Raw genomic sequence first — 25820 nt, 5'->3', positions numbered from 1 at the left:
CGCTGCTATCGCCTCGGCGGGTTTATATCGATAGCAGGTCGGTGGTCATAATGTTCTGGCCGATCGGTGTATATCTGATCGACGGGCGTTCGGCGTACTTTAAATAGCAAAAGTCGCAGTTCAGCACTCGTCCTCAAGCACAGAGGCGTCGTCGCAGCCATACCGACCAGGAAGATTGGAACAGATTCCGACATCATTGATAGCAAAAAATGGTTCAAAAGGGTCTGAGCACTATGGGACGTAACATCTTAGGTCATCAGTCCCTTAGAACCTAGAAGTACTTAATCCTAACTAACCTAAGGACATCACTCACATCCGTGCCCGAGGCAGGATTCGAACCTGCGACCGTAGCGGTCGCGCGGTTCCAGACTGAAGCGCCTAGAACCGCTCGGCCACAACGGCCGGCCCGTTGATAGCAGAGATCCCACTCTCGATCCCCCCAAAAGTGACGCAAGAGAGCGGACGGACTGCTGTCGGTCGATGTCGTCGGGCAGCGGCGTCTGGCGATCGTTGCCGACGCCTGTCTAAACGCGGTCACAGGAATTGACTACGCGGCGTGTCCTGTGGACGGTTTTGTTTACGCCCCTACATTACTCCAGTGGCCGCGAAGTGTAGGAGAAGCCTCGATTTTTTAATAACGTGGTAAAGGCCATTAGTTTATCATACTCCAGCGAATGACAAAACAACGAAACGTTCTATTTTAAGTAGCCAAACGTGAGAAAATGGTTTTGTCACAACAAATGTAAATTCGTCCCGCAGAAAGTCCGTGGGTCCGATTCACCTCCGTATCTCGCAAACAAGCACCGTAAGTGTTGAACTGCAAGAGTAGTAGAAACGTCAACATCTAACGCTGTGTGTAAGTGAAATGTGGAAATGAATAAAATTACAGTACAACATTATACGGCGAAAATCCAGCGCAAATTAGAAGCAGCTCGTCTAAGTTGGCATTGCAAACTGATAGAAAACACTGCTATCACGAAAAAAATTTTTGAAGAAGAAATGTTGACTGGAAAAGTACGGATCAAGCGGTACATATTAAGGCAAAATTAACTTAAAATTTAAAGGAACAGTGGAGTGAAAAAATAGGAGGAAGAGGGAAATATTAGGATATGAAATAGGATTGCGCAGATGAAAAATTCGGCACAATACGAGAAGAGCTGGAAACCAGCGAGAAAGCAATGAGAACAGTTATAAGTAACGAAACAAAACACAGGGTGTGTTACCAAAACGATAATATTACGTGCTCTTCATGGTGCAACAGACATTGCAAATTACAATTGTTAAGCTCAACAGTTATGGATGTTGTCTAATCTCCTCACACAGACAGGCGTGAAATGAACGTGAAAGTAATGCAGCATGAAATCGAGCGTGAAAATACTAGTCCTGTACCCCAGTTTCTTTCAGTCAACACAAACACCGACGCAAAAACGGGATATCGGAATAACAAATGTTTCATAACTAATGATTATCAACATGCGAACAATGGCGACATTTTTGTTACTGCAACATATTCTTGTTTCGTGAAAGCAAACATTTTCCAAAACAAGTTTGTATTCAAAGATTTCTTTATGAAACTTTAACAACAGCTGCCGCAGTGCAGCACATCTTCCATATATTGTACTCTTTCAAATCAGTCGCTATAAATAAATTCCACAATAAACAGATAGGTAAACAACAAACAGACGTAAAACTTAACATAGAAAATTAGCACTAGCAGATAACAGCCGATGCCAGGTCACTGAAATAATAGTTGTATAAGGAAAATAAGAAAACAACAATCTTTCGGTAAACTCTTTAAAATGTGGCGCCTGACGAAGTATCTGAACGCAGAAACCCGAGAAGCGACGCTCGTTGCGCATGTGGCTACTAGGTGGCAGCGCCGGCAGCGGGTTGCACTCGTGCCTCCTAGATGGCAGCGGCGGCAGCAATGCGCGACTTGGGCCGCGCTGCCGCGTCTGCGTCGCCCTTGTCTTCTGGATTCACCTGCAGTAAACAGAGAGATACAAAACGTGTAGTAAATGAGGCAGCGAGAGCACTGATTCCGTCACAACACGAAGGCGTTCCTCAAGTCAGATTTGGCCAAATCGCCATCTATTGAGCAGATATAAATTTAGAATTCTCCTAAAATACACTACACGAAAATTTTTGTGTTTTAGAAGACAAATTATATCTGTAACATCTTAATTGTCAAATCGTCCGTTTTAATACTTATTGTTAGAAAATATAAATGTTTCCTTAACAACAAAGAAAGAAAATCTGTAAGAAACAGAAATTAGTCACAGTTATTTTAGTTAAATGTTAATTTCTGCAGACGTTAACTTCTAAGAAGCAGAAAGTTGTCGATAATGTCTGTTTACTAAACAAACTTTGCAAATCACAGTGAAATACGTGGAAGAGGGTACTTTTCAGTGTGTCAGATATTATAACTTTTATGTTTCTGCCCATTCATACGAAAAGTGGAAACGGAAAACGTTATAAGTGCAAGTTTTTCCTTCACAAAACGTGTTATCAGTGCTGTTGTGTTCTCGGTGCTCTCTTACATGACTCTAGATGTGATCCAGGTGCCAAACCGTGGAGAACGTGTTAGCAGATTGTGCACAGTCTAAACTGTGCTTCCATCTGGGCCTCCAAAATTTTAAAGATGTGGGAAGTGCGTTTTTCCATCTATAGTTCTGCTAGTTAAAAGCCACATGCTGCTGTACTTATATTAGCTTAAAATAAATTTAGTGCCCTAAAAGTAATGGGACTTGGAACAAAAACTTTGTCGAAAATGCCTTATTTGAGACAAGTTGATTCTTGCAAAGAAGACAACAGCAACAAACCGCTGTTAATAAACTAGTCACTTGCAGAAACAGCACCTTTACCTATTCCGGACCGACAAGTTCATATTCAGACCGCTGTTCATGTGTATAATTGTTATTGTTTACATTCGTTGCTGGAACAAGAAGAAAGAGCCAACAACCAATGTAAACAACAAATAATATAATATAAACGAGAACAGCCGTCTGAAGGTAAAGTAAATAAATAGCATTAGTAACAGTGGCTGGTTAGCGGCTTGTTCTTTGCAAGAATAAACCTGTAAAGACTTAGTAACATTCAGTTTCCTGGCATGGCACTTAGAACTTTCTCAACAACGTATGATTAATTATTTTGTAATTTGTCTCGTCATTTTTTGTGTTGATTCAATGGGCATTTTTATCCGGTGGTATTAGAATACCTTCTCAATTTTTAGGTATAAACGGAACCCTTGTAGGATCACTTTGATGTCTGTCCGTTCGACGGTTAAAAGGCCTTTTACTGAGGAGCAAGTAGGCACGCCAGGTTGAAGTGTATGTCACATACTAAGGTCTAGGCCCGCTTGGTGAAGCAAAGAATTGAAGTGTCTGAGTCAGGGCAGTCAAGAGCTACGGCCACCTGTGTCACATATTTCGACAGTCGCAAACTCACTCATCAAAACCTATAAGGTACTTCCTGTTCCCCTACAAGCGCAGGATTTCGAAAAAGGAAAGCTTCACAGTGCAAGTAAAGGGAAAAAAAGTCATGAAATTGGTAATTTGTAAATATATCGCACGAAAAAATTTTTTTCCTCATTTGGTATCCGACTTCAGACTTAAAACTGAAACATTGAAAGTCTGAGGATTGCCGGGCCCGTTATCTTGCCAGTATCAGTTGTCGATAACAGGCACAAATCGTCTGCCTGTATGCACGGTTACGCGTCGTCTCAACTCCCAGAGTGCGTGTCCTACTCACACGTGGCCATTTTTTTTTCTTTTCTTAGTGCGATTCATTTATGTACGACAGAGTCTTCATAATCCTGAGTGACGTCAGATTTGGCAGTTACAACATTTCCTTTTTCCACTCGTCACTTGTCGAGGTGTAATGACGAGGAAGTGAAGACCGAGTTCGTGCAGGGTGTTCTCGAATTCGAATAGAGGATGACCACGTAGAAAGAGTGAAGTCTTTGCTATACGATTTGGACTGGCAAAAAGTGTGTGCCGAGTTGCTCTAAGAGGAACCCACGCCCGACTATAGGAAAGGATGCGCGTCTCGATGTTGTGGAGGGTACCAAAATTCCTCACTCGCGTTACGACGGGGGACGAATCGTAGACCTTTCGATACGATGGTGGAACAAGAGCCTAAGTTTGGAGAGACACGCGGCAAACTGCGCTCGTTCCTAGAAATCTAAAATGAGTCAAGTGAGATCTGTGGCGGTTTTTTTGACACTATAGGGGTGTTGCACATAGAATTTGTACCTTCGGGACTAACTGTGACTCGAAAGCCTCATCGGAAAGTCCCTAAAGTTCTCAGGAAGAGAACAGGGCGACAACGCGCGGCCATCTCCGTCGCCGAATGTTCAGCGAAAAATGACGCTCGAGTGGTTCGTCCATTCGCCGGATCTCAGTTCCAGTGATTTGTTTTTACTGTCGTGCCGCAGTAACCACACGTGGTGCTGTGGGTAGTATCGAGCGTAGGGCAGTGGACCGGCTACAGAGAGTGGAGACATGGCTTTGTAAGTGACGGCGGCGCCTACCTGGAAGTGTCCCGTGACGTGCAGGCTGGAGGTGCGCGAGACGGTCTCCCTGGAGAGGCCTCCGGTGCTGAGGGGCGCCAGCAGCGTCGTCTCGGTGCTGAACTGGTAGCGCACCGGCTCCACCGACGCCAGCGTCGCGACGCCGCCGCCCTCCGACGGCGCCACGCTGATGCGCACCTGCCGGCCGCACAGTCACCACACGCTCTGTACTCACTCAAATCCCACATACTCTTCAACTGGCGAAATTAAAAGCGAAAGAACGGAAAACAAAAGAAACGCTAGTACGGAAAAATGTGGGAGGAGTGAAAACCGAAGTAAAAATTCGTGACATCAGAACTGAACTGGTGAAACGATTTTGTTACCTCGGTTATACAGGGTGTTACAAAAAGGTACGGCCAAACTTTCAGGAAACATTCCTCGCACCCAAAGAAAGAAAATATGTTACGTGGACATGTGTCCGGAAACGCTTACTTTTCATGTTAGAGCTCATTTTATTACTTCTCTTCAAATCACATTAATCATGGAATGGAAACACACAGCAACAGAACGTACCAGGGTGACTTCAAACACTTTGTTACAGGAAATGTTCAAAATGTCCTCCGTTAGCGAGGATAGATGCATCCACCCTCCGTCGCATGGAATCCCTGATGCGCTGATGCAGCCCTGGAGAATGGCGTATTGTACCACAGCCGTCCACAATACGGGCACGAAGAGTCTCTACATTTGGTACCGGGGTTGCGTAGACAAGAGCTTTCAAATGCCCCCATAAATGAAAGTCAAGAGGGTTGAGGTCAGGAGAGCGTGGAGGCCACGGAATTGGTCCGCCTCTACCAATCCATCGGTCACCGAATCTGTTGTTGAGAAGCGTACGATCACTTCGACTGAAATGTGCAGGAGCTCCATCGCGCATGAATCACATGTTGTGTCGTACTTGTAAAGGCACATGTTCTAGCAGCACAGGTAGAGTATCCCGTATGAAATCATGATAACGTGCTCCATTCAGCGTAGGTGGAAGAACATGGGGCCCAATCGAGACATCACCAACAATGACTGCCCAAACGTTCACAGAAATGAGTCGCATGTCAACACAAGCACCGAAGTCAACTTTACCTTGCTTCAGTTGGGCCAACTGGCGGTGAATCGAGGAAGTAGAGTACATACTGACGAAACTAAAATGAGTCTGACATGGAAATTAACCGTTTCCGGACACATGTCCACATAACGTCTTTTCTTTATTTGTGTGTAAGGAATGTTTCCTGAAAGTTTGGCCGTACCTTTTTGTAACACCCTGTATAATCACAGAGTGCGAAAGAGGCTTAAAGGCTGTAAAAAAGAAGAATAGCGTTGGCACAGCAAGCATTATCACCAACAAAAACACTTCAACCACCAAATATACGAATACTGATGCCATAAAATCAGACTTGTCGATAACGTGGAAAATGACAAGAACGAGGTGGACGGAAAGAAAACCAGCTTCGACATCTCGAGAGAGGTCACGGAAGAGATATTATTAAGGGGAGTGAAAACGAGAAAAATTAAATTTGTCGGCGGCAACACCTTCACCGAGAATGTTCTCGAAGGGAAAATGCTGCGAAAGTGTGCCGTGCGCCCGCGTTTAATTTTGCGTGATTGCCGCGGACTTGGAATCGCTCTGGCCGCAAGAGCGCACAGAGCGTTACTGTCGCCGGTAGAGGGCAGGTCGGAGGAGGAGGCAGTTCAGGGCGGCGGCGACCTGAGCGTGACACGGGCGGCGGCGTGTCGTCGTGGCCGAGCGCCTGCCGGGGCCTGTCGGCAGGAGTGGAGCCTCTGCCCGCGGCGGGGCCGAGTGTGGGTGGCAGCCGTGAACATGGCGCGTTAAAAGCTCCTTCCGCAGGACGCACAGTATCTGCTATTGAAGTTGCAAGCAGTTTGTGTCCGGTGTGAGCTTTGCAAGTACTGGACGCGGTGGCGTACGCTGGATGACACCTGTGGGTTTCCGACTGCGGGTAACCTTCGTTACATTCTTCCCTCGCTGCTCTCTAAACGAGCGTTTGTCGATGGGATTTTAAGAGAAATCAAGGTGAGCATCCGATTAGTCTGCACCTCACTTCGTGACGGGTGGTGCCTATTTTGACTCCGTATCCTCGTTGTCCGTTGTTATACATAAATGTGTTATTCATAAGGGTTTTGCCTGGTACTACTTGAGTTCGGTTCTGTCAATGTGTGTGGGCTTGTGGGTGTCACCATTCCAAATTGACTTTAGAATCTAAGAGTACAGAATACAGATCTAATTATTCGATTTACGATTTGTACTTTATAGTTAGTGAAAATTGTTTAATCTAGCTACTTTATTTCCGAGGCATGTCTATAGTTACTTGTTGGCTAGTATCATGAACTCTAGCAAGGCGTTCCATACAGTTCCCCACAGTCGTTTAGTGAACAAAGTAAGAGCATATGGACTATCAGACCAATTGTGTGATTGGATTGAGGAGTTCCTAGATAACAGAACGCAGCATGTCATTCTCAATGGAGAGAAGTCTTCCGAAGTAAGAGTGATTTCAGGTGTGTCGCAGGGGAGTGTCGTAGGACCGTTGCTATTCATAATATACATAAATGACTTTGTGGATGACATCGGAAGTTCACTGAGGTTTTTTGCGGATGATGCTGTGGTATATCGAGAGGTTGTAACAATGGAAAATTGTACTGAAATGCAGGAGGATCTGCAGCGAATTGACGCATGGTGCAGGGAATGGCAATTGAATCTCAATGTAGACAAGTGAAATGTGCTGCGAATACATAGAAAGAAAGACCCCTTATCATTTAGCTACAATATAGTAGGTCAGCAACTCGAAGCAGTTAATTCCATAAATTATCTGGCAGTAAGCATTAGGAGTTATTTAAAATGGAATGATCATATAAAGTTGATCGTCGGTAAAGCAGATGCCAGACTGAGATTCATTGGAAGAATCCTAAGGAAATACAGTCCGAAAACAAAGGAAGCAGGTTACAGTACACTTGTTCGCCCACTGCTTGAATACTGCTCACCGGTGTGGGATCCGTACCAGATAGGGTTGATATAAGAGATAGAGAAGATCCAACGGAGAGCAGAGCGCTTCGTTACAGGATTATTTACTAATCGCGAAAGCATTACGGAGATGATAGATAAACTCCAGTGGAAGACTCTGCAGGAGAGACGCTCAGTAGCTGGGTATGGGCTTTTGTTGAAGTTTCGAGAACATACCTTCACCGAGGAGTCAAGCGGTATATTGCTCCCTCCTACATATATCTCGCGAAGAGACCATGAGGATAAAATCAGAGAGATTAGAGCCCACACAGAGGCATACTGACAATCCTTCTTTCCACGAACAATACGAGACTGGAATAGAAGGGTTAACCTATAGAGGTACTCAAGGTACACTCCGCCACACACCGTCAGGTGGCTTGCGAAATAAGGATGTAGATGTAGATGTAAACTATTGGCATGTAAAAAGAAAGAAAGAAAGAAAAATTTTATGGCTCAGTAGTCAAGTCAAAGTTCCCTGCACAACGTCGTACTTTTCTGCAATTGTAGTATGTTTAATTTTTACTACATAATTAACGAGTCGTTTCTGTGTTACGGTATAGGTGATTGTATCTGTTGTTTACTTTGGTCTAGTTAAAGATACCTGTGTACCATGATTGAAATTTTTAATGAAGGTTTCTTGCACTGTGGTAGCGGCAACCGCCGTCCTGTGGTAGTGGAGGAGGAGCAATTACTGTAATGGCGTTGCCTTTGTCACCGCCTCTATCATCATAAATTTGAACCGCGTTTTTCAGTCATTTTGACTATTTCGAAGGCAATGGCGTTTTAATAATTACTGGCAACTGCCGATGGTTGATATTTGCGACTTAACGATTTGATCTTATGTTTTACTGTTTGTAATGCCAATGTATTTTTACTTCATTTAATATTCTTTACTGAAAGGAAGCGATTTTATACTGTTGCCGTTTTGAGGTGTTTGCTATCAGTTGTGTTATTGAAATTTAGTCTTTTCAGTTCTGGAGGGAATTTGTTAATCTTACTCTCGGATTTTCGCTTTTTAAAAATAAATTCATTGTTGTTTTTAGAAACGTTAATAAATTCCTTATTGCTCAGTAGCTTTCCATTCAACACCAGCTCGCTGCCGCATTTGAGAAAGAAAGGGAAAAGTCGGCCTAGGATGAAGTATTCTGAAGACATGGAATAGAAGGTAGGACGTGACAGTCGCATGGAACTTAGAAGAGAAGAGTGATTGAATCGACAAGGCATTAGCTTTTAGAGCATATATCGTACTGGGCTGGTCTGGTAGCGCTGAAGCGAATGCGCACTTAACCAATTCCGCTTTAAAAATAATTTTGTTCGTAACGGGAGAGAAACCGACACTTTCCGCCCACACTGAACCTCGCATGAAATGCTGACCACAGCTACACATTGCAAATGAGTGCCGAAACAACGCAGAAAATGCGCCTGACGGCTACTAGGAAGCGATTAAATAGGTATGCTGCAAACGGGATTGCGCACCGGGTTAACGATTTCGTAGCATAGATGATTCGTGGTGTAGCAGAGCAGGGTATGAATGCGGGTTTACTAATAAACGTTTCCCTGTAATGTTGACGATTGGAAAATCGGCTACAGTTGCAAAATGACAAATTGACTGGAATCATTACACTACCAGATTTCTGGAAGTCGACCCCATCTTCAGGTGTATTTATAAACGGAAGGTAGCGACGTCCGTGTCAAAGATAACTTGCAAGGCGCGACATCTGTTATACACAGCTCGTGAGACTGAATATCCAGATTTGACCGTACAACAAAGACCTTTCTACATCTACGTCCATACTCTGCAAGCCACCTGACGATGTGTGGCGGAGGGTACCTGGAGTACCTCTATCGGTTGTCCCTTCTATTCCAGTCTCGTATTGTTCATGGAAAGAAGGATTGTCGGTATGCCTCTGTGTGGGCTCTAATCTCTCTGATTTTATCCTCATGGTCTCTTCGCGAGATATACGTAGGAGGGAGCAATATACTGCTTGACTCCTCGGTGAAGTCAATCTCAAAGAGCCACGAATGGCGGAAGTGTTGCGTTGTGTTGCGTTGTAAGCTAGCTTTGACACGGACGATTCTACCTTCGATTTGTCGATGCACCTGAAGGTCGGGCTGAGCCCTCGAAATCGTGTAGTGTAAAGACTGTTGTCAGTAAATAAATAACTGTGCAGCTGTAGCGGCAACATTACGTACAGGGGTTGCGGGTGCCCCACTAGCGCAAGTGCCGGACACCCCTGGCGTGCCTGCGATACGTGATACGGACGGCGCCACAAGTGGACGACGTCGGCGTCGGATTGAGGGAAGTGTGGAGACTGTAGCCCTACCTGCGGCCTGACGGCTCGCAGAACCTCCTGCGCGGTGGGCGCGGCGGCCGCGGCTGCAGCTGCAGCTGGCGGCGACGGCAGCAGGACGCGCGGCAGCGGCAGCAGCAGGCCCAGGAAGCCGCCCAATGACGACTCGCGCTGCCGCGACGTCGACGTCGTCGTCGTCGTCGTCTGGGTCACCTGCGGCGGCTGCGGCGACTCAGAGGGGCCGTGGCCGGGGCCGGGGCCGGCCTGTTCCAACACGACAACACACGGAGAGGCTACAGACACAGCGCAGCACAGCACGCCATACTGCGCGGCGTCAGTCGCTCACGTGGACCCACCAGGCCGCGGGCGGCGCACTTGGCCGCACCGTGCGGTGGTCGCTCCAAGACCTTCACTAACACCCAAATCTACAGGTGTCACACACTTAGATTGGTACCAAATGTTGTACGGCGATGGAGTATCGACCAAAACTCCGATTTAGTTCGTACTATGTGCTGTCGTCCAGCAGAACGGCCGTAAACGTTAACTAAAAGTGACACCACAACTATGGAGCAAGAGGGTCACGGGTTCAAAACCCCCACGATGCCAGTTTTTTTACTGTATTATGCGTGAAAGTTTTTTATGGGACTATTAATACTTCCGCAAGTATGGTGCAATTTTTTTTTTTGTTCTGCTCTTCCGATCGTTTATCTTTATTCCGTGAAGACTAGAAACGCACTAGCTGCTTCAACACGAGTGTTCTCCCTGATTTTAATCGTTCCCTCTGTAATGGCATTGGTGTCTATGCTAGCGTCTTTTTGTTGGGCTTGTAACTACTGAAATTTATCGGACGTGCCGTCATTGGAAAAGAATTGGATGAACTCCACCTCTCTGAACTAATGTCCTCTGTAGGTTTGCTACTTTCAACTAACGAAGCGAAAGTATACTGTCAAAAGAACACAGGTACGAACTCCGAAAAGTCCTTTTACATATCAGGAAAATGTTCTCCCGTATAACAGTCTCACGCGTAAGCACTTAAAATAACAGTGGGGTGTTAAGTCCAATAGTGCTCAGAGCCATTTTAACAGTGGGGTTTGAACGCCGCATCTCTGGTATGACGACCTCCCGCTCTACCGACTCACCCACTGGAGATCTACAAAACGGTCACTCACAGGTACGCCTTTCCTGTACTCCGTAGTTTTGGTGTTACTTTTAATTACCGTTTACACATGTTGTACTGGACGATAGCACACAGAGCGAACTGGATCGGTGTTTTGGTTGATACTCTGTCGACGTATAAAGTTTGGTAACGATCTCAGTGTTTGACATCTGGAAGTTTGGGCGTAAGCTCCTGTCCAGTTCCAGAGCGTGGCGAGATCGCCGGACTGTTTCCTCGCTCCCTATCTTCAGGGCAGATTCCGTGATGATGTTACAAACTTTTAGGAGTGATTCAGGAAAGTAAATGTATCAATCTCAGGTTGGTTTGGGTTGTTTTGGGGGAGGAGACCAGACAGCGAGGTCATCGGTTTCATCGGATTAGGGAAGGATGGGGAAGGAAGTCGGCCGTGCCCTTCGAAAGGAACCATCCCGGCAATTCCCTGGAGCGTTTTAGGGAAATCACGGAAAACCTAAGTCAAGATGGCCGGCTGCGGGATTGAACGGTCGTCCTCTCGAATGCGAGTCCAGTGTGCTAACCGCTGCGCCACCTCCCTTGGTCTCAATCTCAGGTAAGGGACCCCGCTCCGAAACTGCCGAGTCGAAAGTTACGAACGGAAATCATTCCGATTCAGACAGTGTAATACCTGTACCTGTACTGTTTTTGCTAAGGTTCTATGGTAGGCAACTGTCCGAGGTGGTGGCATGGGCATAAACGTCGAATAAAACATCGGCTCTGAAATGCATACCTTAAGAGCTATTTGCACGTGGACAATAAAAGACAAGTGTTTCACAGTAGTGAAGATGAACAAGTGCTCATAGTTCTTAAGGTATCCATTTTGGAGCCCATGTTAAGTAGACTTTTATTCTTGTTTTGGGCCGTACTTCCTCTTCCCAAAATATGGAAAACAAGGAGCTGGCAGTGCAAGAGGTCCACTGCCAAATTGGTACATTTACCCTTCCGCAGCATCCCTGAAAGTTCGTATAATCGTCGTGGTATCACACTGTACGTAGTGGTCTGAAAAATACCGCTAGTCTCCGCCATTAAACGCTTTCCTCGAAGTAGCCCAAGCAGCTGTCCGCGTCAAGAACCGTGTCTGCCTTCGAGTCTCTGACAGTTGAGAGGTTCCAGCATCGCCAGTAGGAGGGGCCTGCTACCGCCCCGGCCTCACCTCGCTCTTTTCAATGCCCTCGATGACTGCGCCGTACAAGGCTTTCACAAGCAACACCTTAGTACACAAACTGTACTTGGTAGTGCCCGTACCAGTTGCTTTACCTCCAAGTTATCCATGTTTTCGTTACCACCGTTACGTCTGTTTACCGTTACACCCGAATCTTCGTGTGGCACGAATCACTCCAGTTGCAACACATTCCTGCTGTAGTCAAAGCGTACTCAGATTTCACGTCTGCTCAGGTGCGCAATCTCGCATATCTGTCCATTAACAGCTGCTTGCCTGTTGTTCCTTGAGGCTGCTATTTCTTCGAAACCTACCTCGACATTGCTGCCAGTTTTAACAGGATACAATTTCATCCTATATGTGTGCCTCATGCGGTAAGAGACTGCTACGTCATTAATGGATAACATTCACGGCAAAATTATTATCAGACTCTCATGGGGCTCGCCAGATATTACCCCAGTGTGTGTAGATGACGCTTCATCCCGTATGACAACCTTCGTTGTACGTCAGGAAACTTTTCGTCAATTTACAACAGTCTTCCCACAGAAACGTTTTTCCGCTAGAAAGCGTTGATGTGGTGCTCAGTCAAAAGCTTTCCGAAAGTCTAGAAACTCCGAAACAACTTGGTTACCTCCCCACATGGCACTGAAGTCTTGCATGCGATAGGACAGAGCACTGAGTTTCGCGTGATGCTGAGTTTCATGAAAACACTGCGCGGTGGAATGTGCAGCATCGTATTCTCACCGACAAACGTACTAATGATTTAACATTGAAAATAGATCATATTTTCTTTCACGGCTTAATTCCTATAGCGTAATACTGTATTTCATTGTGCTGAATCATCTCGCACAGTTGTATGTTTTTAGTCGTCAGTCTTCCGACTGATCCGATGCGGTCCGCCGCGAGTTCCTTTCCTGTGCCGACCTCTTCATCTCCGAGCAGCACTCGCAACCTACGTCCTCAGTTATTTGTAGGATGTATTCCAATCCCTGCCTTCCTCTACAGTTTTTGCCCTCTACAGCTCCTTCTAATACCGTGGAAGTCATTTCCCGATGTCCTAACAGATGTCCCATCATCCTGTCCCTTCTCCTCGTCAGTGTTTCCCACACATTCCTTTCTGCTCCGATTCTGCGCAGAATCTCCTCATTGCTTACCTTATAAGTAAATCTAATTTTCAACGTTCTTCTATAGCACCACATCTCAAATGCTTCGATTGTCTTCTGTTTCGGTTTTCCCACTGTCCATGATTCATTACCATGCAGTGCTGCGCTCCAAACGTACATTCTCGGAAATTTCTTCCTCAGATTAACGCCTGTGTTTGACACGGGTAGACTTCTCTTGGCGAGGAATGCCCCCTTTTACTGTGTTAGTCTGCTTTTTATGTCCTCCTCGCTTCGACCGTAGTGGGCTATTTTGCTGCCTAGGTAGCAAAGTCCTTTTCTTCATCTACGTCGTGATCGCCAATCCTGATGCTAAGTTTCTCGCTGTTCTCATTTCTGATACTTCTCATTTCTTTCAATCCATATTCTGTATTCATTAGACTGATCATTCCATTCAACAGATCCTGTAATTCTTATTCACTTTCACTGAGGACAGCACTGTCATCAGCGAATCTTATCACTAATATCCTTTCACCTTCAATTTTAATCCAACTTTTATTTACGTCGTTGCCTCTTCGATATATAGATTGAACAGTAGGGTCGAAAAATACATCCTTGTCTTACACCCTTTTTAATTCGTGCACTTCGTTCTCAGTTTTTCACTCTTATTGTTCCGTATCGGTTCTTATACGTATAGTATATTGTCACGTAGAAAAAGGTGTAATTAGATGAATGACGAACAGTAACATCACTTAACTAAGGTTTATTCAGCACTTGCACATACAAGAGCGCAGAGCGAAATGCCTCCGGCCAGAACACATACAGTATATATACAGCTACAGAACATTCCAGTACAATGATTCTTGACATTTGTGGATACTTCTAGAATGTACTCGATCCGAGTATAGAAATTGAAACTGTACAGTCTAGGTGAGTTTTGAACTCACGACCCTCCATGCAACAGTTTAGTACCATGACCACTACACCACAAAGCTACTCAGCTTCTTCTGCGACAATATTAGCCGTCTGTCCCTATAGCTTACCTCTGTTTTTCTGACAGTTTCGAACATCTTGCTCCATTTCATATTATCGAACGCTTTTTCCAGTTTGACGAATCCTATGAAGGTGTTATAGATTTTTCTTCATTATTGCTTCCATTATCAACTTCTCTGCTGCCTTTACGTTTCCAAAACCCAAACTGATCGTCATCTAACAGATTCTCAGTTTTCATTTGCATTCTTCTGTATATTACTATTGTCAGCAACGTGGATGCGTGAGTTGTTAAGCTGATTGTGCGATAATCCTGGCACTTGTCGGCTCTTCGGTATTGTGTGGATGATGTTCCGAAAGTCTGATGGTATATCACAAGTCTCACGCATCCTACATACCAACGTGAACAGTCGTTTTGTTGCCACTTCCCGCAATGATTTCAGAAATTCCTATGGAATGTTATCTATCCGTTCTGCCTTATTTTATTTGCAGTCTACCAAAGTTCTTTTAAATTCTGATTCTAATACTGGATCCCCTGTCTCGCTTATATTGACTCCTCTTTCTTCTCCTATTACCTCATGAACCAAGGCCTCACCGTCATGAGGCCCTAAGAGTGCTCTTTCCACGTATCCGCCCTCTGCTCTTCATTTAACAGTGGAGTTTCCATTGAAGTCTTAAATGTTACCACCCTTCGTTTTAATTTCACCCAAGGTTGTTTTGACTTTTCTATATGGTGAGTCAGTCCTTCCGAAAATCATTGCTCGATTTCTTCACATTTTTCATGCAGCTGTTTCGCCTTAGCCTACCTCCACTTCCTATTAATTTCATTCCTAAGTGACTTATACATCTGTATTTCCGATTTTCCTGAGCATTTTTGTGCTTCCTTCTTTCATCGGTCAATTGAACTACGTCTTCTGTTACCCATGCCTTCTTCGCAGTTAGCTTCCTAGTACCTATGTTTTTTCTTTCCTACTTCTGTGATCACCCTTTTAGAGGTGTTCATTCCTCTTCAACTAATCTGCCTACTGAGCTATTCCTTATCGCAGCATCTATAGCCTCAGAGAACTTCCAGCATATTTCTTCACTCCTTCGCATTTCCGTATCCCACTTCTTTGCGCAGGGATTCTTCCTGACTAGTATCTTAAATTTCAGCCTACTCTTCATCACTACTAAATTGTGATCTGAGTCTATATCTTTTCGTGAGTACACCTTACGGTCCACTATCTGATTTGGAATCTCTTCCTGACCGCAATTAATCTTCTCGTATCTCCCGGACTTTTTGAAGTATAGCTCCTCCTAGTGTGATACTGAACAGATTATTCGCTATTAATAACTGAAATTTATTGCAGACCTCAGTTAGTCTTTCTCCTCTTTCATTCCTTCCGTAACCCTTTCTTCCTGTCCTTCTATTACAACCGCATTCCAATCCCCCGTGACTATTAGATTGTCATCTCCTTGTAAGGACTGAATTACCTGTTCAGTATCCTCAGATACTCTTTCTATCTCTTCATCTTTTGCTTGCGACTTTGGCATGTATACCTGAGTTATCATTGTCGGTGTTGATTTGCTGTCGATTCTTACGAGAACAACCCTTTCAGTGAACTGTTCACACTAACACTCCCTCTGCCCTCTCTTCCTGTTTATTTCGAATCCTACTCCCGTTATACATTTTCTGCTGCTGTTGATATTAAGCTACACTGATACGACTAGAGATCTTCGTGTTCTTTCCATTTCACCGCACTGACCCCCACTTTATCTATATTGAGCCTTATTAACATTTTCCTTTTCAGATTTTCTAGCTTCCCTACCACGTTCAAACTTCGGATATTCCACTCCCCTAGTCGTAGATCGTTATTGTTCAGTTTTTCAGTCTTTTTCTCATGGGCACAAAACCCTTGGCAGTCCCGTCCTGGAGGTCCGAATATGGAATAGAGAGACTGTCTTGACGCTTTTTCAGTTATAGACCACATGTTATGTGAATACAAATTATGTGTCTTTAACGCTGTGGTTTCCATTGCCATCTACACCCTCATGCCGTTGATCATTGCTGATTCTTGCGCCTTTTAGCGGCGGTTTCTCACCTCAAGGGCAAGAGAGTGGCCGGAGCCTCTGTCCCCTCCTCCGGCCGCGTTGACGAGTTCTTTGACAGAGCGGGGTTGACTTCTTACGCCGGAAGTCTTCGGCCGCCACTGCTGATGATTTTTATTTAAAAATTTAAGCAGTGGCGGTGTTCGAACACATGGGTTCTGATTGCTGACCATAGACGCTGTCTCTAGACCCGACCTATTTCCAGCCCGAATTTCTCTGACTCCAGCGTCAGATCGTTACTAGAGATGTGAATTAGAGGAAGCACAAAAGGTGTGTATGTGTGTTAAGAAAATAATAGACATATCTTTTAGATTTCTGTATTCCGTTTTCCCTGCTCCATTTGCTGTGTTTTTATATTTCCTTCTTTCATAAATGGAATAGAGGTGTTGCGTGACTGGACCTTGTATCGTTGTCAAGTTATGCTTTGCTGCTGTCCCTGTACCATCTGCATGCCCTTTCTTTTCCCTTGTTTCAGTCAGAGTTGTCTGACGCTCCTTTTGGTTCAAACGGCTCTAAGCACTATGGGACTTAACATCAGTCCCGTAGACTTAGAACTACTAAAACCTACCTAACCTAAGGACCGCAGCAGCAGCGCGGTTACGGACTGAAGCGCCTAGAACCGCTCGGCCACAGCGCACTTCTTTTGAAACTCTGAAAAATCTTCTTGTGATGTTGCAGTTCTTGTTATGTCCGTGCTTACATAATGTTATAAACAACACACACTGCATAATGTCGTTAATACATATCTCAACGGTGAACTATGAACAAATGATGTATAATATTGTACAACAATTATCATTCACAATTGTAAATATTATGTACCAAAAGTTTCGCTAAATATTAATATGTAACAACAATTTTACAGTTAGAAAATAAAAAATAAGTCTTTAAGAGGGTGCTGAGACATGTATGGGTGAAACATAGCAGCAAAAAAGGTGTCTGGCATAAGGCGGAATTCCTCGTCCCGTATGCTCAAAAATCTCGTACTATTTCTTATTATTACGTGCCGTATTCTTAAATAACTTCTTTCCTGCTCTCTCTTCAGTTTTCATCTGTATTTCACAATCAATAACTATAGAGGGTGAGTCGGTGAGTCACTAACCTTTGCCACCAAGAATATCTTCGAAAGTATGATAGTAGCTGAAAAGTTTGTTGCATGGGACAACGGGGGCCATAATATGACGTTGCTTTTTTGTTGCTAGGCGGGGTCGCGTCATTTTCTGATAGCGGCTATCGAGACGAATCCAATGATGTGTAACAGTAAGGTCTTTGAAGGTCAGCGAATGTCGAAAAGGTGGCATGAATGTCCATTTAGAGAAGCTGTTCGAAGTGATGACCACTGGTATCAGTTCAGTGCTGCAGTCTTCTTATCATAGATTGAGTGGTATTCCTTTCACTCCGGCACTTATAGAAGCACCTGCTCTGACAATTCTCTCTCGTATATCGTGAAAATAGTAAATATTCTCCGAATACGGCGTATCCATCTAACGTGCCATTGACATGTAAACACCATTCGATGGTTTCGCGATACAACACTAATAGGAACTGTAAGACTAGTATCGTGGAATCAAGCGAATGTGAATGATGTATTCCTTCGAAGAACAAGTCGATATGCTTCTCATTTACGGAGAATGCCAACGAAATTCAGTGAGAGCTAGAGACTTATACACTGAAAGATATCCTCAACGTACTCACCCTACACGTGGTACATTTGAATATGTGCATGATAAATTGAGAACAACTGGATCTTTAACGCATCGGAAACATATCCGGCAGAGGAAAGTCACTAACGAGGAAACGGAAATTGGTACTCTCGTCACTGTGGTTCGACATCCTTCTGCTAGTTCGCGTCAAATCGCAAGGAAATCTGGCATGAGCCAGAGTACTGTTGTTCATGTTCCGCATCGCCGTAAATATCACACTTACCATATCAGTCTCCCACCATGAATTAACTGATACCACTGTATGCGTCTCACTGAATTCTGTCGATGGGCTCAACTTCAGATTCAGAGGGATGACACATCAATTTGATTTGATTTACTGACGAGACTATATTCACGAACCATAGAAATGCTAATTTGCGTAACATGCGTTATTGGGCAACTGAAAATCCATATTGGCTGCGGCAAGTCGCACACCAAAAACCGTGGTCGGTGAATGTATGGTGTGGGATTCTGGAGGACTGAATTACAGGCTCCTATTTCATCGAAGGAAATCTTAATAGTAGGAAGTACACCACATTCCTGCAAGAAACATGAGGTCTGTTATTGGAAGAAATACCTTTAGGACGAAGAAACAGTATGTGGTATCAACACGATAGGAGTCCGGCACATTTTTCGCTGATGGCTAGAAATGAGTTGCAGAGACAATTCGCAAATCGTTGGATTGGACGCGGAGGAGATGCGTCGTGGCCGGATCGTTCGGCAGACTTGACGCCTCTGGATTATTTATTGTGGGGATTCGAAAAGAAACATTGTTTATAAATACGTTCCAACTACACCTGAAGATATACGAGAGAGAATTGTCAGAGCAGGTGCTTCGATAAGTGCCGACGTGCTAAGGAATACCACTCAATCCATGATAAGAAGATTGCAGCACTGAACTGATACCAGTGGTCATCACTTCGAACACCTTCTGTAAATGGACGTTCATGCCACCTCTGTGACCCTCGTTGACCTTCAAAGACCTTACTGTTACACATCATTTGATTCGTCTCGATAGCCGCTATCAGAAAATAAGGACCAAACTGCAGCATCCCATTTTAAAAGAACAAAATTGATCTTCATATCTCTGAAGCGACCCCATTTTAAAAGAACAAAATTGATCTTCATATCTATGAAGCGACCGCACCTAGCAATAATAAAGCAACGTCATATTATGACTCCCGTTGTCCCACGCAACTTTTGTCCCACCAACTTTTTAGCTCCTGTCATACTTTCGGAGTAATTCTTCGGTGGCAATATTTAGTGACTCACCCTGTATAATAGAATATTCGACAACTAATGGCTTATACGAATGCGTGGCGTCTGTTTCTTCTGATATGGCGGAAAGAACAAATACCACGCATTCATATAATCTCAAAAGTAGCGAGGGTAGAGGACACGGACTGGGACCGCAGACAGGGGGCGCTAGGTGGGAGTGTGGCTGGGCTGATGGACGTACCGGGACAGTCCGCGTAGCTGCGATGAACACTGTGTCCGGGTGGCCCAATGGTTAACGCAGCTGCCTAGTAAGCAGCAGGCCCCAGGTTCGAATCCCGGTCCGGACACGTTTCACTCCGCATAAGGTAGGTCCTGAAGCGGCTCACATCATGACTTCCGTCCCTTTCCTTTCGTTTTGTCCCTTTCCTTTCCCTCCTCTCCAACTTCAGCTTACATAATCCCTTGGTCATTGGCATTTAATTATTACCCTTTTTATGATCTGAATAATTATTATAGTTTTTGTGCCACTAAGTAATAAAAACTTTTTTCGTTACGCCTGCGTGCTCAGCAGTTCGCCTAACAAGTGCAAAGGAAGGGAAGAGATTCCGCCCCACGATAGTTCGGAAGCATCGTACTCCATCCCGCTTAAAGGCGTGAAGCAGGCGGCTAATTGTCACTCTAATTAGTCGAGGTCAGTCGCGAGCACGAAGCTACAGCTGCAGCTGGGAGCTGGGAGCGCCACGGCGCGCCCTGCGCCGGCAGACGGCGGACCACGTGCTCAGTGCTCACCTGCTGCTGCTGGCGGCTCGGCGGCGGCGCGCCGGCGTCCGGCTCCCCGTGGTCGGCGGCCGCGTCGTCCCTGAAGAAGGCCGCCGGGGGCCACGGCGGCGCAGCGCTTCCAGAGCCGGCGTCTGCGGGCAGAAAGGCCGACCGAGGAAGAACTGCGACACATACTCTCAACCACCAATAGCTGTACGAGTACATATTCGAGAAACGAGAACGAATTTTCTAGAGACGATTTGCAGTGTGTAGCATAAAAAAAGTCATTAAGTTAAACACAAAACATACGGCGAACATTAACATCCAAAATAGATTATCTGATCGAAGATGTCCCCCCTATTAGTGGACTCTGATACAGCGGGTGCCCACCCTGTGCGTTTACGACGGCTAAGACCCTGCTGGGGACACTTTCAGCGAGGTACCCCGATGTCTGTGGAGGTATGGCAGCCATTCATCCTCGAGAGCCGAAACCTGAAAAGTAGAGACCTCCCCGTACCGCGCACGGCTCCTCCGTAGTTCACTGTTGGCACCAAATGTCGTGACAGCTGACGTTCTCCAGGCAATCGCCAAACACAAACAACCGCTTCAGATCGCCAGAGGGTGCAGAGTGATCTGTCACTCGTTTCCAGTCGCCCACCGTCCAGTAGCGTTGCTCTTTACGTCACCTCAAGTATCGCCAGCATAGTATACAGAAATGTGTGGCTTATGAGGAGCTGCCCAACCGTAGTGGACCGACGACCCAGCAGTTTGGTCCCTCCCCATCAACCAACCAACCCTAGTACCCAATTCTCTTAACTTCCCACGCACAGTCATTTTGCTAGCTGGACTCCAGGTAGCACTTTGGAACTCGAGAAGTGATCCATTCCACTGATTTCGTGCTGTATTTTTTACAACCACCCTCTGCACTGTTAGACGATCCCCGGCCGTCAGTACACAGGGGTCTGCCTGCTCTCGCATAAGCTGCGGTTGTTTCTTCGCGTTTCCACTTCACAGAGACATCACCGACACTGGACTTGGGTAGCTGCAGAAGAGTTGCGATGTCGCTGGTGGATTCGTGACTCAGGTGACACCCAATGAGTAGTCCGGCGTGACTGACCTCTCCTGACGAAACCAGTTCACTCGCACTGCTTCTCTACTTAACACCACGGTACTCCCCGCAGCCTTTTGCACTGGCGGTGTCGCTGCATTTCAGATAGTGTATATCAGTGGAGAAGTTTTGAAATCAAAAAAGCGCATAAGATGCCAGAAAAATTTCTTCCACAGTAATAAAGCCCGTGATAAAACATATGTTTGGCTCTACACTGCACGCAGCTTGGTTTCGACGGGGCAAACTACTAAATGGTGCCAGAGATTTTCGGACAGCAGGTCACACTGGTGAGGGGAAAAAAATGCAGGTCTGGAAGAGTTCTAAAAATGGGCATCAGATCCGTAGAACTAGGCGGCTATTCCTTCACTTATAGATCTCCTGCCACGTCACTGTGATGAGTCCCGCCCCGCACCTCTCCTTCTAGTGGCGCCGCTCGCGTCTTTTTTACAAACAACTGGGAGGATCCATTACTCCAGCGACCCTCTATAGTTACTGGAGGATCGTAGCTGTGGGGAGCGCCACGTTTGGATCTGGACAGCTCAGTCGCTAAAGCTACCTCTACGAGGTGACGCTTTATACAGCGCAAGGAAAGCGTCCTTATTTGGTGTGATACTTCAGTTGAGGCCAAACCCTGAGCTTCAATGTCTTGCTCGGTATCTCGATTGTTGGTTCACAGACGGCAGACAGCTGTGACCACGTGGAAAGTTTTCGATGGCGTTCAGTCAGAGTCATGCAATACTTTTTAAAAGAGTAAATCGCCATTTGACTGTGTATTATTAAATTTATCTTTTGTACAATCCAGATTTCGCCTTGTATGCCATTATCAAATACAGTGCTAACTGCTGTTACACCATTATTAAGTCATGATAATAACGGTCTACAAGGTTTAGCATTGTACTTGATAATGGCATACAAGCCAAAATCTGGATTGTACAAGATAAATATAATAATACACAGTCAAATAGCGGTTTACTTTTTTTTTAAGAAAATGTGAACTAGTTTAAGAAGTGAACGTGTACTTCATACTGCTTTGTAGCGTCTCTCTGTCAGCGAAGTCCCTCGATAATAAGGCAGCACAATAAGCTCGTGGAGTACGCAACACTGACAGCTTCGTTAGGCTGTTGTATGTAGGGAAGTCTTAGCAACAGAATACTGCCATTAACTGCAGGGAGACTTGTAACAAGGAAACGCTCTATCGTCCCGTTTCTTTAGTCTTACTCGACAGTATCGGATAGAGACGGAATGGAAAAAAAAATGATAGCGTCATCAAGTGTTGATTCATGAAGTGGAAGAGCCTCACAGAGATGTCTTTCCAACCTCAGTTACGGATAGTGTGAGAGGGAGAGGCCACAGAATCTTTGCGATGCGAACTGCTGGCGGGATGTGATGGAGGCGAAACGATGGGCCTGTTGAATCTGCCGGATGCACAGGCTGTAGGGAGGAGGGGGGGAGGGGGGGTCCACCGTGTACTAGAGGACTGGAAGACACGTGAATCTGATGGACTGGTGAAGGGTTCTTGCTGCGGAATGTTAGCTCGTGGAGAAACTAACCTGGAACATAATGCGTTCATCCAGTTGATGGAATCATTGGTTTGATGCAACAGAGGCTAATCTGGATCAAGGCCATGTACTTGTGGAGTAAACAAATTTAAATCACCCCCTTATAGATGGTTTTAGTAGATATAGTCCTGGTGGGCTTTATGTTGTACGATAAGAAGTTGTTGAAATGTTCGTTTTAACTCTCATTATTTTACGGTGTCAGTTAATTGGAAAAGACAGAGATAGGTCAATAGAAACAGTTCATTATTATTAAATACAATAATGTAGGTTGTATGGTAAACCCAAAGGCGAACCGTCAGCTGATGAACCTACGAGGATAAATGTCTCACTAGCACTCACCTGTCTGTGCATTATGGCCAAAGTGGCCAGTGTACGGTGTCCAGTGATCGCCACCAGCGGCGTCTGTTGACACCTCTCCATGTTTTCGGTCATCTGTAGAAGTCGTTGCTGGAACTGGGTTAGTGACTGAAGAAGCCCACGAAGTTTGATGGGAAGGGTAAGTGCCCTCTCCAGAGAACCAAGAAACTGGATTTGTCGGGGCAATGTCGGTGGAAGTGTCACTCTTTTTCGAGGTGTCTGGTACATTTTCGCTTCCAGAAGTACGGGACGGGGAGCCGGTGTAGTGCAGGGAGTCGCCTTTTTTCGGGATCTCGGCCTTGCCGTTCTCGTGCGCGCCGGAGGGCTTCGGCTTTGCCGGCGCCCTCGCCTTCCCCGCGGCGGCGGCGTGGGCGAGCGCCCTCATGGCCAGGTGCCACAGCGGGTCGGCGCCTCGGGTCGCCGGCTTGCTCGGCGCGCCGCCTCCTTCCCTGACGACACCTTTACCCTTAGCCTTCTCACCGTTCCCAGTTGTGCCCTCGGAGGACGGACTGGTCGGAGCAGTTCCGCCAGTTTTTTCGGCGACCTTCGTTTTGCGAGTTCCAAAATAATGAGACGGCGAAGTGTGGTATAGAGACCAAGGGTAGTTTCCGTCGGAACCCTCCGCAGTCCGCGCGGCGACGGCAGCCGGAGCCGAGGTGTATTCGACCTTGGGGTACTCGTACTCGCTGTGGTAAGGATTGCCGCTGGGGTGGAGTTGCGACCAGTGCTCGCCGGCGGAGGGCCCGGCCGCCTCTGCCTCGGCCGCCGCGCCTCGCCCTTCGGAGCCTCCGGCAGCTGGCCCGGAGTGGTGGGTGCTGCTGCGGAAGCCCAGGGGCGGCCAGTCGGACTCCCGGCTGCTGCGCCCGGCGGCCGCGCTGGCTCTGGCCTGGGGCTCGCCCCCCTGCTTCTTCCCTTCCTGCCCCTTCTCCTGCTCCTGCCCCTTCTCCTGCTTCTCGATGACTATGGTCGACAGGGTGTCCGGAGGGATGTAGAAGTTGTCGGGGTTGCCGTAGTAGTCCCACACGTCGGCCTCGGAGTGCTGCTTGACCTTCTGCCGGTGGTTGCGGCGCTGCGGCGGCTGGGGCTGACGCTGCTGGGCCCCTCCCTCCTGCTGCTGTCGCTGGCGCTCGCGCCTTCCGGTGCCGCCGTATCGCGGCCCGGGGTCTTGGAAGTACCACGGCCTCCTGAAAACGTGCCCTGTATGTCAGGTCAAGGCGTACGATCGTAGTTGAAGATAACTGTGAGATTCAACTTAAACACAAATAGCGCAGCGTCCCAGCGTATCCGCCTATATAGTCTGCAATCCAGTCTAGAGTGTTTGGCGGACAGCACTTCGAACTAATTTTACCGATTTTCCCATCCATTTCATTCCCAACTTCATTCCCAAATTCTATTTTTAGTCAAATGTTTCAGTGGAGCGAAAACAAGGTTCCCTGTGTATTGCACAGTGGATTTTTGTCCGGATTTTCTTAGCCAAACTAAGAGCAGGAAATCGAAGAATGGGCTACGTTTGCAAAGATGGGTTTATTTGCTTGAAAGTAATCATTCCTTCGAATCAAGTACTATGTTCGGGACATGTAGAGAACGGAAGACGCTAGGAAAACAAATAAGGTGTCAGTAAGATCTTGTTTTCAAAACAGAACATGAAAATTAAAAACACTGAAAGAAGGTCGCTCAAACGTTTACTGAAATAATTTGTGTAAAAGTAAGAAATATAACAGATTAGTTAAACATATGACGCATCTTTGAATGATGCTCATGGTCATGTACGACAAATGAGGCTCGTCAAGCGTTTCTCTAATACGTTCTATTTCTTACTTTTAGACAAATTATATCACACAATATTTCATCAATCTTTTCTTTTTTTTCAATTTTTTTAAACTCTATGTAGGCTCCCGCCCCTGCCTTCGCCCCGATTTCTGTTACCTCATGCTCATGACACAAACGAGATATACAGCCGTAGCGGAATTGCAGTCTTCCTAAAATACAGATTCACTAAATTCACCCAGCAGGCTTTACAGCGACGATTTCTTTCCAGAGATCGCCATTTGAGTTCGCCGTTCATTTCTGTTAGACGTTCGTACGGGCTGTGTCGACTTACCTGTCTCCGGATTCCTCCTACGTCTGGAACAATAGTGGCACCAGCCACTCGTACGCAGTTTCCATTCCAGACGCGTAGAAGCCGTCCAACGAATCAGTGTGTTCTGTTCACCCTCCCTACGGCTGATTATTACACGTTCGTTCCGTTTCAATCGCTTGTTGGAACTACTCCTAAATACGTATACACTGTGACCTGCTCTACGTGTTCGCCTGTAATCCTGTAACGGAATTCTATCGGTTCTTTCTCTTAGTTGTGGGAATTATGTTTAATTTATTAATACACTGGCGGGAAAAAAAATCTCAATACCGACATAAACGAAAGTTGTTCGGCGTGTTTCTGCCTCTAAAAGATGTCTCTTGAGATTTCTCGGCAATCGCGTGAGAGTGGCGCTAGTAGCGCCACTACGAGGATGACCAACAAGTTTGTTGGTGGGCGTTGGTCGCCTGTGAGAGAGCTGGTGCCGGTACAGAGTGTCTTTAAGGCAGCAGAGGCGCCGTTATCAACACCTCACTGAGGTTCAACGATCTGGATATTGCAGAAAGGCTTGGCAGAAATGGAGCCAGTGTACATGGTTGCTAGCAGCGGTGCTCACAAGAACACTGGGCTCTGCACGGCCACGTGGCACTGCGGAGAGGGGAGACC

The 25820-nt window shown here is 46.0% G+C and overlaps 1 protein-coding gene and 1 non-coding gene across 6 annotated transcripts in view; both read left to right on the top strand.

Moving 5' to 3' along the window:
- The window catches only part of LOC126424866 (uncharacterized), a 436545-nt gene that overhangs the window by 164107 nt on the left and 246618 nt on the right, over positions 1-25820 (top strand). The gene's annotated exons all lie outside the window — the stretch shown is intronic.
- Trnat-agu (transfer RNA threonine (anticodon AGU)) lies at positions 19569-19641 on the top strand. Its single transcript has one exon. It is a non-coding gene; the product is annotated as a tRNA-Thr (tRNA).

The sequence above is a fragment of the Schistocerca serialis genome, chromosome 10, assembly GCF_023864345.2.
Source record: "Schistocerca serialis cubense isolate TAMUIC-IGC-003099 chromosome 10, iqSchSeri2.2, whole genome shotgun sequence".
NCBI classification, from domain to species: domain Eukaryota; kingdom Metazoa; phylum Arthropoda; class Insecta; order Orthoptera; family Acrididae; genus Schistocerca; species Schistocerca serialis.
This window is presented reverse-complemented; position numbering and strand designations above follow the sequence as displayed.